The 17,878-nt window shown below is 45.8% G+C and overlaps 1 long non-coding RNA gene across 1 annotated transcript in view; it reads right to left on the reverse strand.

The window, feature by feature from the left end:
- Positions 1–10,627: 10,627 nt before the first annotated feature.
- LOC127004487 (uncharacterized) overlaps positions 10,628–17,878 on the reverse strand; it is a 142,126-nt gene continuing 134,875 nt past the window's right edge. Inside the window, exon 3 of the long non-coding RNA XR_007757850.1 lies at positions 10,628–10,673. This is a non-coding gene — a long non-coding RNA (uncharacterized LOC127004487). The remainder of the gene's footprint in view (positions 10,674–17,878) is intronic.

Here is a 17,878-nt window from a genome sequence, read left to right on the forward strand (position 1 = left end):
TCCTTCCATGGCTATCATCACACCTAAAAATATTGTAAGTTACAGCTGTGAAAGGCAATTCCTATGCTAATGAAACGTGTACAAGGAATACTACATGCAGCGGAAAGATAAAAAAAGAGAAAATAAAAATAATAAAAAAACAAGAAATCAATAAGGATAAAAAAGGAAGAACGGAACTTTTGATTTGTTGTCAGAAGATAAAAAACAAAAAAACAATGCAGCTCTTACTTAAACAGGGCGAATTTTCTCTTTCTCAATAACGACAGGAAAAATATCTTAACTTCGTGGAAAAGAGGACAAAAGGAAAATAAAAATCGAATCTTCTCAATGTTCTGTTTCCTCTTCCTCTTGCGTATTTCTTCTTGTTCTTGTTCTTGTTCTTGTTCTTCTTCTTTTTCTTCTCCTCCTCCTCCTCTTGACCCTACTGATTATCTGCTCTTTCTTCTCATATTCTTCCTCCACTTATTAAACTTTTCTTTCTTCTATTTCCTCCTCCGATTTATCTTATTCCTTCTTTACTTTCTTTTCCTTCTCCCTCTTCTTCTTCTTCTTCTTCTTTTTCTTCTTCTTCTTCTTTTTCTTCTTCTTCTTCTTGTTCGTTCTTCTTAATCTGTTGGCATTGCTACTTCTTTTCGTGTTTTACTTTTCCCTTCATTTTAATTCTCCTCCTCCTCCTCCTCCTGACCCTCCTTCTGCTTATCTTCTCTTTCTTCTCATACTCGTCCTCCTCTTATTTAACTTATTTTCTTTCTTCTGTTTCTTCCATTTCCTCTTCCGCTTTATCTTCTTAATTTCCTTCGTCTTCTACCTCTTCTTTTTCCTCTTCTGCTCCTTCTTCCTAGTCCGTTGGTTTTCCTGCTTCTTTTCGTCTTTTTCTTTTTCCTTCTTTTTACTTCTCCACTTCCTCCTCCTCCTCCTTGTTCTGACCCGCGCGTCGTTTCTTGCCCGTGGCCGTCAGCAAGGCATCGCTGGGTGTGGCGTCACGGAGTATTGATGACGTCATTACCTGGAGACCAATACGGCCCCGCCCACCGCCGCCCTCACTCAGGCCCCGCGTGCTGCCGGCAGGTGACCGCGCCCCCCTTCCCCCCTCTCCCTGGCATTACCCCTCTGGCCTCTCTACTCCCGCCCCCCTTTCCCTTAGTCCTCCTACTTCACCTTATTACTTAGCTTTCCCGCCCCCTTTACGCCTTACACCTCATCCTCAGCCTCCTCACCTCATAACACACACACACACACACACACACACACACACACACACACACACACACACACACACACACACAACGGTAAATGAAAATGTGATAGAAAAAAATCTCTTGTTGCGAGTTTTCATTACTTATTTTCTTTTTTTTACTCTCGCACTTAATGTATTTGTTTGATGTTATTCGCTTGCATAAAGAAAACCTTCGCATAGCAATTTTAATCAAGGTTTTACAAGTGACGGATAAATTTTAACGTACTAACAATACACAATAAACGAGATCTAGCAAGAAACAATCAGAGGAGAGAACAAACACACATTAAGAGTCACCGAAGCAAAGAAACAAACAAGCAAACACCCGCCGAGTCCGAACAACATTTAACGCAAAACAATTAACAATAACCAGTAAACGAGAGAGAAATAAACAATCAGCCACGAGAACAAGCACACTAAGACTCATCCAAGCAAAGAAACAGACAAACAAGTACCCACGAAGTCCTTCCCAGCCTCCAATCCTGCCGGTCACCGAGCGGGACGCAACACCTCGAGGGCAAGAAAACAAGAAAACAATCCCCCAGACAATAATCAAACGTCTCACAAACTCCTATAAAGACTGACTGCCTCCGCCCAGCCTCCCGTGACGTGTTGAGTAAAGCAACACGTCCGGAACAGGAAGTTAAGGTGAGGTGGAGGATGCGATACACACCTGAACCCACCTGAACACCCCCCCCCCCCACACACACACACAACACTCCCGCCCCTTCCCCGACCGGCTTCGACCACCTACCCCAAGCCCCCTACCTACGCCCTTTCATCCCTTTTACCCTTGCTCCTCTATCTCTTGCCCTTTCTTTTGTGGTATTAGTAGATTAGTATTAGTATTTAGAGTAGTCCTTGTCTGTTATTTCCCATCTTTTCCATTCTTTATTTTTTCTTTATTTCGTTCTTATCCTTTCTGCTTTCCCTCACGTTAATGTTCCTCTCCTTCTTTTCCTCCCTCGCCTTAATCATCTCCTTTCTTTCTCTCCCCCTTTCTTCCTCCTTCGTCCCTCCATTACCTTTCCTCCCCTCCCTCACTCTAATTCCTTCTTTCTCCTACTACTTTACTTCTGTTCTCATTCTGCCCCTTCTTTCTATATTTCCATCTCTTCTTTTCATTTTCATTTTCTTCTTTTCCCATTAATTCCCTCCTATTACATATATTATTTTCCCTCATCATTCCCCTTCCTTCTTTTTCCCATCCTTCCATTTTTCTCTTCACTATCTTCTTCTTTACCCGCTACTTACCTCTCCTCCTCCTCCTCCTCTTTCTTCCTCTTCCTTACCTTCTCCATCCCTCTCCTCCTTTCTCTTCTTCCTCTTCCCCCTTCCTCACCTACTTCCCCTCGCTTTCTTATTCTCCATTTCTTCCCCTCTCCTTCCACCCCCTCCTCCCCTCCCCTTCCTCCTCTCCCTCCCTCACACACCTGATGTTTTTGAGGGCAGGTGTTGGCTGGCGTGGCTTCTCCTCTCCCGGCGTTGGCTCCTTCATGGATTTCTGATACAACCGCGAGTCGTGAGTCACGGTCCCTAACGCCCCCGCCGCCAAGCCTGACCACAGCGCCGGCCACAGCCATATGTATCTACAACGAACTGCTATATACTGCTACCTGACTCCCCCCCTCATCCCCCTCTCCTCATGCCTGCCTGCCTCCCCTCTATCACCTCCTTCACCACCACCACCGCCACCCCACAAGCGCATTCCGGCACCCACTTATTTACTTCACGCTCAGCTGTTTTCTTCGCATGATTATAGAATTTCGCTTGCATATTATACCACGATTTTTTTTTACTTGACTTTTTTTTTGCCATTTTCTTGTTCCCCCACAACCAACCCGTTCCTCTGTATCTCCAATTTATCACCTATTTTTCTTCTTTTCGTTCTGTAATTCCGTCTCCAAATTCATCTCTACCTCCCTCCTTCTGCTTCTTCTCATACTTCTCTGCTGCCTCTACCCCGCCCTGCCTCTTCTCCCCCTTTCTCCTACTTCTGTCTTTCTTTCCTTTATCTTCTTCTTTCTCTACATCCTTCTGCTACTCCTCCTACCTCCCTCTTCTCCCCTTTCTCCTGCTTCTGTCTTTCTTTTCTTTTTCTTCTTCTTGCTCAACATCCACTTACTCTTATACCTACTTTCTACTTCTGCTTCTACTTCCCTCTTCTCCCCTTGCTCCTACTACTTTGTCTTCTTTTTCTTTTTCTTCTTCTTCCTCTACATCCCCTTACTCTTATCTGCTTCTGTTTTTGCTCCTTCCCGTCTGCTACTAGTATACTTTTCCTCCTCCTCCTCTTCCTCTACTTACATATTTTTATTTTGTCCCCTTATGCCTTCTGCTTCGATTCCTACTCTTCGTCTTCCTCCCGTCTGCTACTGCTCCTCATTTTCCTCCTCCTCCTTCTCCTTCTCTCCCTACATTTTTTTAGTTCCCTTCCTCTCCTGTTGCTCTCTCTGCTTTATATTTTATCCCGTGTTTGTTTCGTTCGTGTAAAATGTTGCATTCTAAGAGTCTTAAGAGGAGCTACTGGGCTTTGATGATTTCTTAAGCTTGGCAGAAAGGCAGCAAAGGAAGGTAGAGGAGGAGGAGGAGGAGGAGGAGTAGTAAACACAATCAGTGCGTCGGTGCTGAAGTGCAGTGGTGGGCGGAAAGTGTGTATGTGTGTGTGTGTGTGTGTGTGTGTGTGTGTGTGTGTGTGTGTGTGTGTGTGTGTGTGTATGAGAGAGAGAGTGTGTGTGTGCCTGTGCTTGCCTACGTGCGTGAACGTGAGTGTGTGTATGTGACAAAGACGGATGGATAAATAGGAAAGGAAGGTTTAGCGAAGGGAAGAGAGAGAAGATGAGGTAAGAAGTAAGTGGGGAGAGACGAAGAGAGATGGAGGCAAAAAACGGTGAGAGGAGGAGGAGGAGGAGGAGGAGGAGGAGGAAGAGAGAGGGCGGTGAAGGGAAGGAAGCAAGCAAGTAACCAACCACCCAGGAATCATTGGAGGGTGGAAATGGAGGTGTTTGGAGGGAGGAAGGGAGGAAGGGAGGTAAGCTGAAGGCAGTGTAGGGATGAAATTAGCGGTGGAGCTGGCTGCAAATGTGAGAGGGAGAAGATGAAGGCTATGGGTGAGGGGGAGAGCTGTGATGCGCGGCTAAGGAACTACGTGAGTGGGAAGAGAAACTCGCGGGGAGGAGGGGGGGCGGGGCGTGATTGAGGAAGGTGGGTGCTTGGGGAGCATGATGTGGTTGAGGGTGAGGAGGAGGAGGAGGAGGTGGTGGTGGTGGTGGTGGTGGTGGTGGTGATGGAGGAGGTGCATGATGTAATGGAGCGGGTGATGGTGGTGGTGAAGTTGGTGGTGATGAAGGATCGTGGAGTGAAGAGGAAGGAATTATTAGCTCGATGTAGTGGAGGTGAAGTAGGTGGATGTGATGAAGGAGGATGAAGGGTTAAAGAGGGATTAAATGAGTGGAGTGAAGGGAGCATGAGCGAGTGGAGGAGGAGGAGGAGGAGGAGGAGGAATAGGAGGAGGAGGAGAATAAAGTCGGCAAAAAGGAGGATGATGAGGAAAGGCAAAACGGATTAAAAATGAATGTGAAAAGAGAGAAAAAAGGACGACTTGGAGGAGGAGGAGGAGGAGGAGGCGTGCTGGAATAAACACGGACCAGTGCAAAAAGAACGTTGAAAGCACGAGTTAACAAGTGGATTAGAGGAGGTCACGGGCGGGCGGGTGGAAGGGGGGGAAGGGCGGAAGGAAGAGGGGACGGAAGGATAGAAGGGGGAGAGGGGAGGAAGCGGTGGCGTGATAAAAAGATGTGTACGCAGGAACGAACACACCCGAGAATCATACACACACACACACACACACACACACACACACACACACACACACACACACACACACACACACACACACGAGGCAGCCATCTGGGTAAATCTCCTTCAAGAAAAACGACCCAACGAACCAAGTTTTTACCTATTCTTGCAGGTGATTATACAGGTAAACTAGACCAATTACCAGCAGGTGCATGATTGAGGTAAGTGATAAGGTAAACCAACACACAAACACACACACACAAACACACCTGAAAAACCTAATTAGAACGTGACGAAGCAGGTAGACAGGTAGGCAGGCAGGTAGGTAGGTTGGAAGATAGGTAGGTAGGTGGGTGGGAGGGCAGGTAACTTTGGGTACTACTACAACATATGGCATAATTAATTCCTCCTCTCACGCGGTTACCACAAAACATATTATTATTCCTGGCTTCCCAACACCGCCACACATTTCCCGGCCTGACGTGTTTACTGTGATGCGCCGCTGTAATGCCTAACTGACGGCAGAATCTACATTTTTCCCGACCACTCGTCACAAAAGCTGCTACACGTCGGGACTGGGCTAGGCGGGCTGTATATAGGCGTGCCGGGGAATGGGACAGACAGGGCGGCGATAGGACGAAGGGGGGAAGGATAGGGGTAGGGGATAGTGCGGGGCTGAGACGGAGAAGGGAAGGACAGGGGTAGGGGACAGACAGGGCAGTGCTGGAACGGAGAAGGTAAGGACAGGGGTAGAGGAGAGACTGAGGGGCTGAGAGGAAGGAAGGAAGGACAAGGGTAGGGGACACACAGGGCGGTGCTGAAACGGAGAAGGTAGGGACAGGGGAAGGGGATAGTGCTGGGATGAGACGAAGGAAGGACAGGGGTAGGGGAAAGTGCGGAACTGGGACGGAGAAGACAAGGACAGGGGTAAGAGAAACAGTCCAGGGTTGGGCGAAGGAGGACAGGGACAGGGGTAGGGGAAAGTGCGGAGCTAGGACGGAGAAGACAAGGACAGGGGTAAGATAAACAGTGCAGGGATGGGCGAAGGAGGACAGGGACAGGGGTAGGGAAAAGTGCGGAGCTAGGACGGAGAAGACAAGAACAGGGGTAAGAGAAACCAGTGCAGGGATGGAACGGAGGAGGCAGGAATGAGTTAAGGTAAGGGAGCACAGTAGCAGTAAGAGTAGGAGGAGGAGCCCTTTCACACTCTCAGGTTAAGGTGTAGAGTCCCCAGCACCTGTACGCTAATGAGTTATTCTTTATTCACGCTCCGCTCTTTCCGGCGCACCTTGGCTGTGTTCCCAGGGGCAACGGCATCCACAACAGAGGGACGGAACTCACTGAACAACTCACTCCTGCACTGCTTCTTTTAGGCGCCTTGTAGTTTTTGTTGAAGTAATAGAAGTAGTAGTAGTTAGAAGCAGTAGTAGTAGTAGTAGTAGTAGTAGTAGTAGTAGTAGTAGTAGTAGTAGTAGTAGTAGAAGTAATATGATGAGGTTAATGAGGATGATGATGAGGAGGTGGAGGAGCAGGAGGAGGACGAGGACAAAGAGTACACATGATAAGAACCAGATAAAATTCATTGTTGTTGTTTTTACTGTTCTTGTATATGTTATTGGTTTTGTTGTTGTGGTTGTTTTTGTCATCGTTAATGGGGTTGTTGCCGCTATTATTATTATTATTGTTGTTGTTGTTGCTGATCATGTCTTTGTTTAGGTATATGTATTCGTGTCCAACGCTTACGCACTTACGCATATTATGATTAAAAAGTTTCATTAGAGGACATTCGGTTTCAATACGTCGCTCAAAACAAAGCTTCCGCCCGGACACACACACACACACACACACACACTATTATTATTTTTTTTTGCTCCTTGTTTTCTCCAGATTCCGTCGACAATGTGTGATTTTAATGATGAAGGAACGTCAACGGAAACTCCCGCGCTGCAATGAAACGGCGGGTTGTTGTTGTTGTTGTTGTTGTTGTTGTTGTTTTGTGTTCGGGGATAACAGCGTGTTGGCGGGTGGGTAAGCTCAAGCCTTTCAACTGATACATTACGTTGAAAATTTTGCGGATTTTTTTCCCTGCCACTCAAATTCCTTTACACCTACACACCCACGCCCACGCCCGCCCACACACATCATCTCTTCCCCGCTATCCACCTCGGCCTTCTCTTCTCTCTCTTCTACACACTCCCATTCTCTTCCTTCCGCTTTCTTCGTTTCTCCTTCTTTCCTCTCTTTACAGCTCTTCCCTTCTTTTCCCCGCTATCCACCTCGGCCTCCTCTTCTTTCTCTCTTCTACACACTCCCATTCTCTTCCTTCGTTTCTCCTTCTTTCCTCTCTTTACTTACAGCTCTTCCCTTCTTTTCCCTGCTATCCACCTCGGCCATCTCTTCTCTCTCTTCTGCACACTCCCATTCTCTTCCTTCCTCTTCCTTCGTTTCTCCTTCTTTCCTCTCTTTATCTACAGCTCATCCCTTCTTTTCCCTGCTATCCACCTCGGCTTTCTCTTCTCTCTCTTCTACACACACCCATTCTCTTCCTTCCTCTTCCTTCGTTTCTCCTTCTTTCCTCTCTTTACTTACACTTCTCCCCTTCTTTTCCCCGCTATCCACCTCGGGCTTCCTCTTCCCCCTCTTCATCACACTCTCCCATCCTCTTCCTTCCTCTCTTTACTTACACCAATCAATCCCACACCCACCCACAATAAGTTCCTGTCTGATATGGTCACTCAGTTAATTCTAGACATTAAAATAGTCGTAATATGATGATTTTATTTATGTGGAACTGGCCGTGAACTCCACCCCCCTTTCCCTTCCCTCTCTCTCTATATAACGAGGAAGACAATCTCGGTACAAAGGGTATTTAGAGACGACTCGGAAAACCTTGAGGGGAACATCCGGCCAGCGCTATCAACGGGAGACAGAGAGACGTGTGTGTGGGAAGAAGGGACGAGCACGGACGAGTGGAAGAGTGGTGAGAGTGACGAAGCGGAAGGAGAAAGAGGTGGAAGGGAGGTATATGGGAGGGAGAAAAAGACGAGAGAGAGGAAGAAATTGGTGAGCGTGTAGATGCGGGAGGAGAACGAAGAGAAGGATGAGGAGAGTAGGAATGGAGGGGAAGTATATATGGGAAGGAGAAGAAGGCGAACAAGGAAAAAAAACGAAAACTGAGGAAGGAGAAGAAGGAAGAAGGGAAAGGATGGAAGAGTGTGAAGAAGAGAGAAGGAGAAGGATGAGGCTGATAGCGGGGAAGAGAGAGGAAGAAAAGGGGAGGAGAGGAGGAGGAGGAGGAGGAGGAGGAGGAGGAGGAGGAGGAGGAGAGGAAAGTCACGCCAAGAACCAACATCAATTTTTCTCCATGTGATAAACTTTGATTGCCGGTTATATTTTTTTTTCTTACTGGTCATTTAATTGTGAAGGACTAATGTTGTGAGCTTGCGTAGGTACTATGGTGTTGTGTGCGTCTGTCTGTCTGTGTGTCTGTTTGTCTGTCTCTCTCGTTCCAGGTTTCCGGCGCACGTCCCTCGGCTCCATCTCTTCCTCGTCAACAGAAGCATTGCAACACGAATCTAACCACTCGCCCGCTCCCCTTCCTGCTTCTTATTCCCGGCTGCAGCCTCTCTTTCGCCCCTTTTTATTCGCGCCCCTTCTATTCCCATTCCTTACCGCCCTCTTTTCTTCTTCCTCCCCTCTCTTTCACTTCCTTTCTTTCTTTTCTTATCCCATCTTCCTTCCCTGTCTCTCTTCCATTCTGTCCTCCCTCCGCCCTACCCCTTTCCTCGCTTGTTAATTCCTCCTTTATCACCCTTGCCTGTAACCCTTCGCCCCTTACCTCCCCTTCCCCTGGCGGGCTGGATGGCAGGGTGGTGTCTCCCCCTTCATGTTATAATACTAGTTTTTGTTCTGTTTCTACATGGCCGGTATCAGGCAGGCAGGCAGGCAGGCATGGAGACAGACATGGCGACGGGCGGGTAGGGCTGAGGAGCGTAAGGGGTGGTCCACGGGAAGCATTTTACAGGTCAAAGGACACCTGAATCCACACCACGACCCTGTTGACGGCCGGGGCAACACCTGCATACACGCCTCAACACCACGGCGATCACGGCGCCAACACGGGTTTTCCGCGGCACCACCTGAGCAAATCAGATGGTTCTAGGACGAGGAGTAGGAGGATTTACGGCACCTCATGAGTCCACACAGTGACAACGTGACACTATGGCTCCAAGGCGACAGATGAGGGGGATAAACCGCAATGCATTGAAGACTTTGTGGGCGATATGTGTGTATGTGTGTGTGTGCGCGCTTTTTACTCGTCTCTTTCGGTTTCTTTCTCTCTTTATCTATCTATGTATCTATCTTTATCCCTACAGGGCTTTGCTTCTGCTCTGCGGCGGCCCACTAGCGACATGAAGGGGTGGAGGGAGGCTGCGAGTGGCGGGCGGCGGGCGGGGTACCAGAAGTGGGGGAAAGGGCAGCGAGGGCCAGACAGACAACCCGGCCCACCACGAGTCGCATCCTTCTATCCTCCCGAAGTTGTCAGTCCACTTTGAAGGACTTTATGGGATAATGGGAAAGTGAGAGCAAGTATCAGGTAATGCGATGGATTGTGAAGAGCCGAAGAGGAGCTGTGCGGGACTGAGAGGAACTGAGAGCAATAATTAAGGGGACTCAGGGGATTGAAATTAACAGAGCAATTAGGGATGGACTCTGAATATACAGACAGCAAATAAGAGGGACTAAAACGAACTGAGAGTAATTATGGATGGAGTTAGAGGGATTTAAACGCACTAAGATTAAATGTGTGGTACTAAAGCGAACTGGGATGGTCTCTGGAGGATTGAAACGAAGTGAGAGTAACTACGAGAGACTTAAAGGAACGGAGAGCAACTATGAGAGGCTGCAAAGATTGTTGAGGACCTGCGAACAAGTGTAAGGGACAGTGTGTGACGAAGAAGGATGACGAGTGATGACAAGCGTCTCTAATGATCTGTGAAGGGTGACGTGCGATGGCCGGCTCTGAACAGGACCCTGAGTGACTGTGATGCGCTAAAGAAACTACGAGAGACTGTGACGGAGGGGAGTTTGGAGGAGCTGTGAGGAACTATAACGGGACTTGGTGAGTGTAAGAGGGTGTGAAAGGTATACAGGACGAATCTATGGACATGTAAGTAAAGTTATTCGCATACAGACGGGAAATTTAGGAGTAAGGGAACGAATTATCACTGATCAAAACACGGCTGTAAAAAATTGTATGAGACTGAGTGACTAATAGATCGTGGAAGACGTGAAGTATAACACGAAGCAACTAGACGTAAACTTAACATTTATACAAAAAAACAAAAGGAAATTAAAAAAGTAACAGTGAATAACAAACATCCGTCGGAATGAGGAACAAGCAGTGACCTAAAAACAACAACGAAAGGTACAAACAAACATGTTATAACAAAATTTGACAACCTTCTTTCAGTCAATAATAATAAAAAAAAAAAAAAAATCCAAAACATTACCAAAATCCAGAAAAAAAAATTAAGTCGTCTTTCACCGCAAAACACAAAAAATACACACAAAAAAACACTTACCTAACGAGACGACTTTTTGCTGATAGTTGACCGACACCAAAAACTGAGTGCACCTGAAATAAACAGGGAAACAAAATCAGTGAAAGTCCAAATCAACAATCAACACACCTTTCCAACCCACTCAACTAAAGGTATACACGTGTGCAATATGTACACTTAAATGTGATATTAGTATTTGACATTAATCGGGGTAAACAGGCCCGCACAAACACAACAGATTATTTACATGTTTGCCGGCGCTGTGTTCGGGCTGACGGGCAGCGGCGAGTCTTTTTGCCGACACATTAACACCCGGAACGCGGCGGACGCTCCTCGTTATGGATATTTTTTGTTTTTGTTTTGACGGAGAAGAATTCCAAAATGGGTGAAAATAAATGTCGCAATATAATAAATCCTTCCCTAATGCTGCTCCTAAGATGACAAGTAAATACCCCGAAGAAAATAATATTGAAAAGCGGAATAAAAGAGGTAAAAAAAATAAGGTAGCAATAAAAAATCCTTCCTTAATGCTGTTCTTAAGAAAAAAAAGGGAATAATACCACCAAGTTAAAGGAATAATAAATGTAAAGAATTTTTGTTTGTTTGGGCTGAAGAATTACAAGGGATCGAGTCTCCTCCACACACACACACACACACACACACACACACACACTACAAAAGTAAAACACACCACTATCCAAGTTTTTATTTAAATTTAATCTTAAGCGAATGTGGAGAGAGGAGGATGGCGTAAAAAATGATAGAAAAAATACAAGAGATGAAACGAAACCACCACCACCACCCCCACCCCCAACACCACCCCCACCACCACCACCAATTCAATTAACACATCCACCATAACCACCAACACCGTCATCAGCATCACCACCAACACCACTCCCCCCCCCCCACCATCACCCCCCCCCACCCCCCACCAGTACCACCAATTCAATCAACACATCCACCATAACCACCAGCACCGTCATCAGCATCACCACCACTACCACCGCTACCCGCAGCATCACCACCAACTCCATCACAATTACAACCACCAACACCATCCTAATCACCATCATCACTACCACCACCACGACACAACACAATCATCATTACCACCAGCGCCATCACCACCACCACCACCACCACCGAGGCGAGACCAGAGCAGGAGGTGTTAAGTTAATGGACGACGTCACCTGAGCGCCACCAACCACCGCACGCTAAACCAATCCAAAATATTGACATTAAAACCCCAGGTAAAACGCGCACTGAGTCTAATCACACAGTGGAGGCCGCCGGGAGGTGCCTGGGGGAGCTTACCTGCCTGCCTGCCTCACCTGCCCCGCCCCACGCACCATCAGCCTATCCTTCCTCTTCCTCCTCTTCCTCCTCACACACTGCCTCTAACTGTGTGTACAATGTGTGGGAGACTCGTAATTGACTCCTGTATTACATTTAGATAAAACTGGATGAAGTGGAGCTTGAAGAAGAAGAGGAGGAGGAGGAGGAGGAGGAGGCAGTGGAGGAAGAGGAAGCAGAGGATGAGGAGGAGGAGGACAAGTTAGATGATAAGGAGGCTGAGGAGGAGGGGGAGGAGTAGGGTTGGTAGGGTAGTGAGAGGAAGAGATAGGAGGGAGAATGGAGGGCGAGGAGGAATGGGAGGAAGAGCAGGAGAGAGGGGGGGAGAGATTGGGGGGCAAGGGGGGAGGGGGAGGGGGGAAGACGCTGCGGAGAGGAATGACGGAAGGTTGAGGGAGTATTTCATGGCAGTTTCTTAATTACTTTCTTTGATGAAAATGGGTTGGGTTTAGAGTGAGACGGAGAGGCGGAATTAGTCTATTAGAGAGAGAGAGAGATAGAGAGATAGAGAGAGAGAGACACCGAAACTATAAGTGTGCTCGTGCCATTTTACCGTTGATAAGGAGAAAAATTGGAAAAAAAGAACAAGAAAAAGAAGAGGGTTATGTTAATGATGTTAAAGAACGACTCTGTTTTTCTTCTACTACTACTACTACTACTACTACACCTACACCTACTACTACTACTACTACTACTACTACTACTGCTTCAATAGTTTCAGGATTATTTTTTTTTTAAGTAGAACACACGTCATAATAGATAACCAGTGCATTTTCTTTTTATGCATACAAGAAGTTAAAAAGGAGGAGGAAAAGGAAAAGAAAGAGGAGGTGAAGGCGTAGGAGTATAGGATTATAAGTAGGAAGAAGAATGAGGAAAAGAAAATACACGAAAAGAAAGTCTATGAAAAAGTACATCCGATAAAATGATAATAAGGAAAAAAAAAAAATCAGAGTAGAACAAAATCTGAAAAAAGGCCAAGAAAAAAAATGAAAAAGTTGATAGAGAAAAGGAGGAGGCGTAAAAGGAGAAGGAGGAGGGGAGGAAAATGAGGAGGAGGGGGGAGCTGTAGTAGTAGTAGTAGTGGTTGTACATAGTAAGGCAGTATGCGCATGTGTGAGAGGGAGGCGTTCTTTCCATCACTGATATGAGAGGAGGAGGAGGAGGAGGAGGAGGAGGAGGAAAGAGGGGAAAGAAGAGAGGGACGCAAGGAAACTGGTTATGCGAGAAGGAGGGGATCTAGGCATATGGAAGGGAGAGAAGGAGGAGAAGGAAGAGGAGGAGGAGGAAAAGTATATAGTGGGAGAAGAGGAGGAGGAGGAGGAGGAAACAGGGGATTGGGGAAGAGGAGGAGGAGGAAGCAGAGTATGGGGGAGAGGGGTTAAGGAGCAAGGTGGGGTAGGCATCATCCTGCTTGTGTCATGTCCTGTCATTAGGGAAAATCGGCGGCGAGGCTCCCTACCCTGTAATTACTCTCCCTCCAGCACGCCGCCGCGCCGCCCAGCCTGATCCGCCGCACCTTATGACGTAATCACGGCCCCCACCTGTGTAATCTCCGCGCGGACGACACCGTAAATCACCATCGGTCAATGCATAGCTTCTACACTGGGGGACGGCGGGGGATCGGGGGGCGTAAGGGGGAAGGAGAGAGGGAGGGCGAGGGCGGGAGCGAGGGAGCGAGAGAGTAACGGTCAGAGGGTGCTTTCTTCTGTATCTCGTGAAGGTGGAGGAAAAAAGAGTAATACAGAGGAGGCGACGAAAGAGACGAAAGATGACGATGACAGTGAAAGAAACGGATAAAGATTAATGGCGAGAGAGAGAGAGAGAGAGAGAGACACTCCGACAAAAAAAAAGTATAATGTCTCTCCTCTATAAAAAAAATACTTAAATACATCCGCTCACAGTGATAAATTAGATACTAGTGGTAACACGTGTCCACTTATCATTATCATTTTACTATTATTATTATTATTATTATTATTATTATCATTCTTATTCGTATTGTAATTGTTATGTTGTATTTATTGTTTTCCTTTATGTGTATTTTGTAAGTATATTTTTTCCATATTTTGTTTTCTTTTGCATTTTTTGAGGGAGGAGGGGGGTCATGATTCGGCATATTTGCTTCCCTTTGTTGACTTAGTACTGGAACACAGGAAGTTTTTTTAATGTATTACTTTATTATGCGCGGAGGAAGAGGGAAGAAGATGCGAACTTAGACTTTTTGTTTCATTATACCTACATTATTTTCCTCGTTTTTCTTTTTTCTTTTCCTTTTGTTTTCTGACGCTTCCAATTTTTATTTCCTACTTTTTTACTTCTTTGTACTTATTTATATTTTCTTACTTTTTCCCTTCACTTTTTTTTACTTTCAACTATTTATGTTTTCTCATTTCCATCACCTTGTTTTACTTTTTTCGTAATATTTTCTTTTTCTTTCCATTTATCTTTTCGTTTACATCATCTTACTTTTTTTATATTTGTCTTCTTCCTTTTTCTAACTTTTCTATACTTATCAACTTTCTTAATTTTCTTCAATTCTTACTTTTCCTAAATTTACTTTCTTCCTCTTCGCTTATTTTATTTTCAACCCTTTTGAAATAACTCATATGTCTTACTCTTCAGACCTTTCTTTAGCAAGCATTTCTTATCTCTCTTAACTCTTGTCTACATATCCGGATTGTTTAAAACGTTTTTGTCCCTTTACATATAATTCTTTACCCTCTCTTATTTACTTTCTTGTCTACAATTTATTATTATTCGCCTTCTATTTTTATCGACATTTTTTCTTTATTTTCGTTTATTTTTGTGGACATTTTTTCGTTTTTCTTTATTTTCGTTTATTTTAGTCGACATTTTTTCCTATTTCTTTATTTTCGTTTATTTTTGTCGACATTTTTTCCTATTTCATTATTTTCGTTTATTTTGTCGACATTTTTTTTCCTATTTCTTTATTTTCGTTTATTTTTGTCGACATTTTTTTTCCTATTTCATTATTTTCGTTTATTTTGTCGACATTTTTTTCTCTTTTTTTTACTTTCGTTTATTTTTGTAGACATTTTTTTTCCTTTTTCTCTATTTTCAGGGTGACGAGTACTGTATTTTTACACGTTTATTTTTACTTTTTCATATTTGTTTTTTCAGTAATACTTGCTCTCTTAAACAAACTATATTTTCCCCACACAATTTACCCTATTTCCCATACAACTAACTCATTTCCATATCATTTGTATTCTCAAGTTTTATTTTTCTCTCTTCTGATGTGATTGCAAGTTTAATCATTTTATCCTTTTTTCGCTTCGGTTCATTTTTTTCTCCAGTCTTTCTTTTTTTCAGTGATTGTGTTAATTTGTTCTGGCCAATCCTCGCACAGTGACCAGCGCCCGCCGGAGGGTAAAGCTGCTTTCTGGGAGATTAATGAAGCTGAGAGAGAGAGAGAGAGAGAGAGAGAGATATGAATAGGACGAAAGTGTAGTAGTAGTAGTAGTAGTAGTAGTAGTAGTAGTAGTAGTAGTAGGAGGAGGAGGAGGAGGAAGGTAAGGAGGACGACAAGGCGTAAACGTATAAGTAAAATAATAATGATAATAATAATGATGATAATGACAATACAATGCAGAGGAAGACAAATTAAAATAAAGGAATAAAGCAACAAATCACAAATCAGGGAAAAATAATTAAAATACGTCAATGACAGGGTATTAATTCCCGCAACACCTTCTTTTGCATATAATATCTCTCTCTCTCTCTCTCTCTCTCTCTCTCTCTCTCTCTCTCTCTCTCTCTCTCTCTCTCTCTCTCTCTCTCTCTTCCTTCCTTTCTAGACCTCCTTCTACTCCTCTCACTTACTACATCTCCTCCTCCTCCTCTTCCTTCTACTCCTCCTGCTCCTGTCTTCTTCCCTTCTCTTCCTTCCTTCCTTTTTCCTGGCGGGCCCTAGCACTGAAGGGGAGGCTCAATGGGCGACCGTCTTCAGGTATTGGTGAAAACTCCCGCAGCCGCCGTAGCGAGACTAACTTATTACGTAATGTTGGCCTCTGAATCAGTTTACGAGAGGAGGGAGTGTATGGTGCAGTGGCGGAGGCGGTGGTGGTGGAGGCGGCGGTGGAGGAAGACGAGAACGAGGAGGGGAGAGGGGAAGAAGGGGAAGAGAAGGAGAAGGCCCATGGAAGCAGAGGTAAGTGAAATTAAATGGACAGGAAAGGAAAACGGAAAGATAAAGTAAAGGATACAGCGAAAAGGAATAACCTGAGGCGAAGGGGAGGAAAGAAGGGTGAAAAGCATATCGGAGAGAGAGAGAGAGAGAGAGAGAGAGAGCAGCCACCGGTTATGTACGTAGAAAGAGGAAAAGAATGAGAAAGAGGAGGAGGAGGAGGAGGAGGAGGAGCAGTAACAGTAGCGGTAGCAAGATGAAGAGGAGGAGCAGAGGAGGAGGAATAGCAGGAGGAAGAAAATAAGAACAAGAACAAGAAGAAAAAAAGAAAAAAAATCAGAAACGGGAGGAAGAGAAGCAGGAACAGGAGAGGAAACAGAAACACAGAATACAAAGAGGTTATAGAAACAAAACAAATAAGAAAAGAAATACACGATAAAAAAGGAAAGGAGAATGTAAAGTTAAACTACGTTTGCTGTGAAGAGGGAAGGGGAGGGGAGGCCGCAAGGGTAGTAAAGATATGGATGGAGGGAAAGGGGGAACCGGAGAGCTTGGGGAAGGCAGAGGAGGGAGGGGAGGGGAAGGAGAGAGGGGGACGTGACGGGAATTAAGGGATAGGGAGGGATGGGATCAGAGAGAGAGAGAGGTCAGGATTACGGAAGGAGTCAGTTAAAAGAAATATGTATGAAGGAAAGGAACAGGATGTGGGAGGGTGGCGCTGAGAGAGAGAGAGAGAGTGGGTGAGGTGTGAGGAGAGCGTCTCAGGGGCACTGCAGGCATAAATAACCCTGTAATAATGAGTTTGTCTGCTGTACCCTGCTGGCCATCTCCCAGGCAATCGCTCCCCCTCATTCTCTCACCCCAACCCCTCCGTACTCTCTCTCTCTCTCTCTCTCTCTCTCTCACATTTGCTTTCATCTTCATTAACAAAAGTGTGTGTGCGTGTGTGTGTGTGTGTGTGTGTGTGTGTGTGTGTGTGTGTGTGTGTGTGTGTGTGTGTGTGTGTGTGTGTGTGTGTTTAAAACCCCTAATCCGCCAGCGTAACGTACTATAATGTGTAGCGTACGATCGAGTGTGTGTGTGTGTGTGTGTGTGTGTGACAGAGTGAGGGATACAGTACAAACAACCAGGGAGAGTAAGCGAGCGAGCGAGCGAGCCAATGAGTGAGTGGTGGTGGTGAGTGCTCGGTGCGTGTAAATGGCGGGTTAGTCTCGTTATTAATGGATGTGAGCGGGTCAAAAGTCACCTGTGCATCGGTCACGTGGCCTTGTTGCGGGGCATTAGGGCGGCTCAGGCGGTCGGCGCTGCGGATGACGAGCTCACATTCGTTTAGTGCGATGCTTCACTGATATCGGACACACTTATCCCTGGCCCGCCCCGTCCCGCCGCTGCTGCCCCGTTCCTCTCCGCCTCCTTCCCCTCTCCGCTCCATCGCCCACCCCGTTCACCTGCCCCAAGCACCCCCACGCTCCTGCTCCTCCTCCTGCTCCATCCAGCCTTTTATTGTGTTTTATCCCTTAATGAGATCGCTTGATTGACAGTTTTGCACAACGTCCTGCCGCCACTCCTCCCTCCCTCCATAACCCGACCGACCCTCCCCGGCCCACAGTCACAGTAGTAGTACAATAATGGCTATTAATAAAGTGAAGGTAAATGTGTGTGTGTGTGTGTGTGTGTGTGTGTGTGTGTGTGTGTGTGTGTGTGTGTGTGTGTGTGTGTGTGTGTGTGTGTGTGTGTGTGTGTGTGTGTTTTGTTCTGTAAAATAATTATACG

Source organism: Eriocheir sinensis, chromosome 28 (assembly GCF_024679095.1).
Source record: "Eriocheir sinensis breed Jianghai 21 chromosome 28, ASM2467909v1, whole genome shotgun sequence".
Classification (NCBI taxonomy): Eukaryota; Metazoa; Arthropoda; class Malacostraca; order Decapoda; family Varunidae; genus Eriocheir; species Eriocheir sinensis.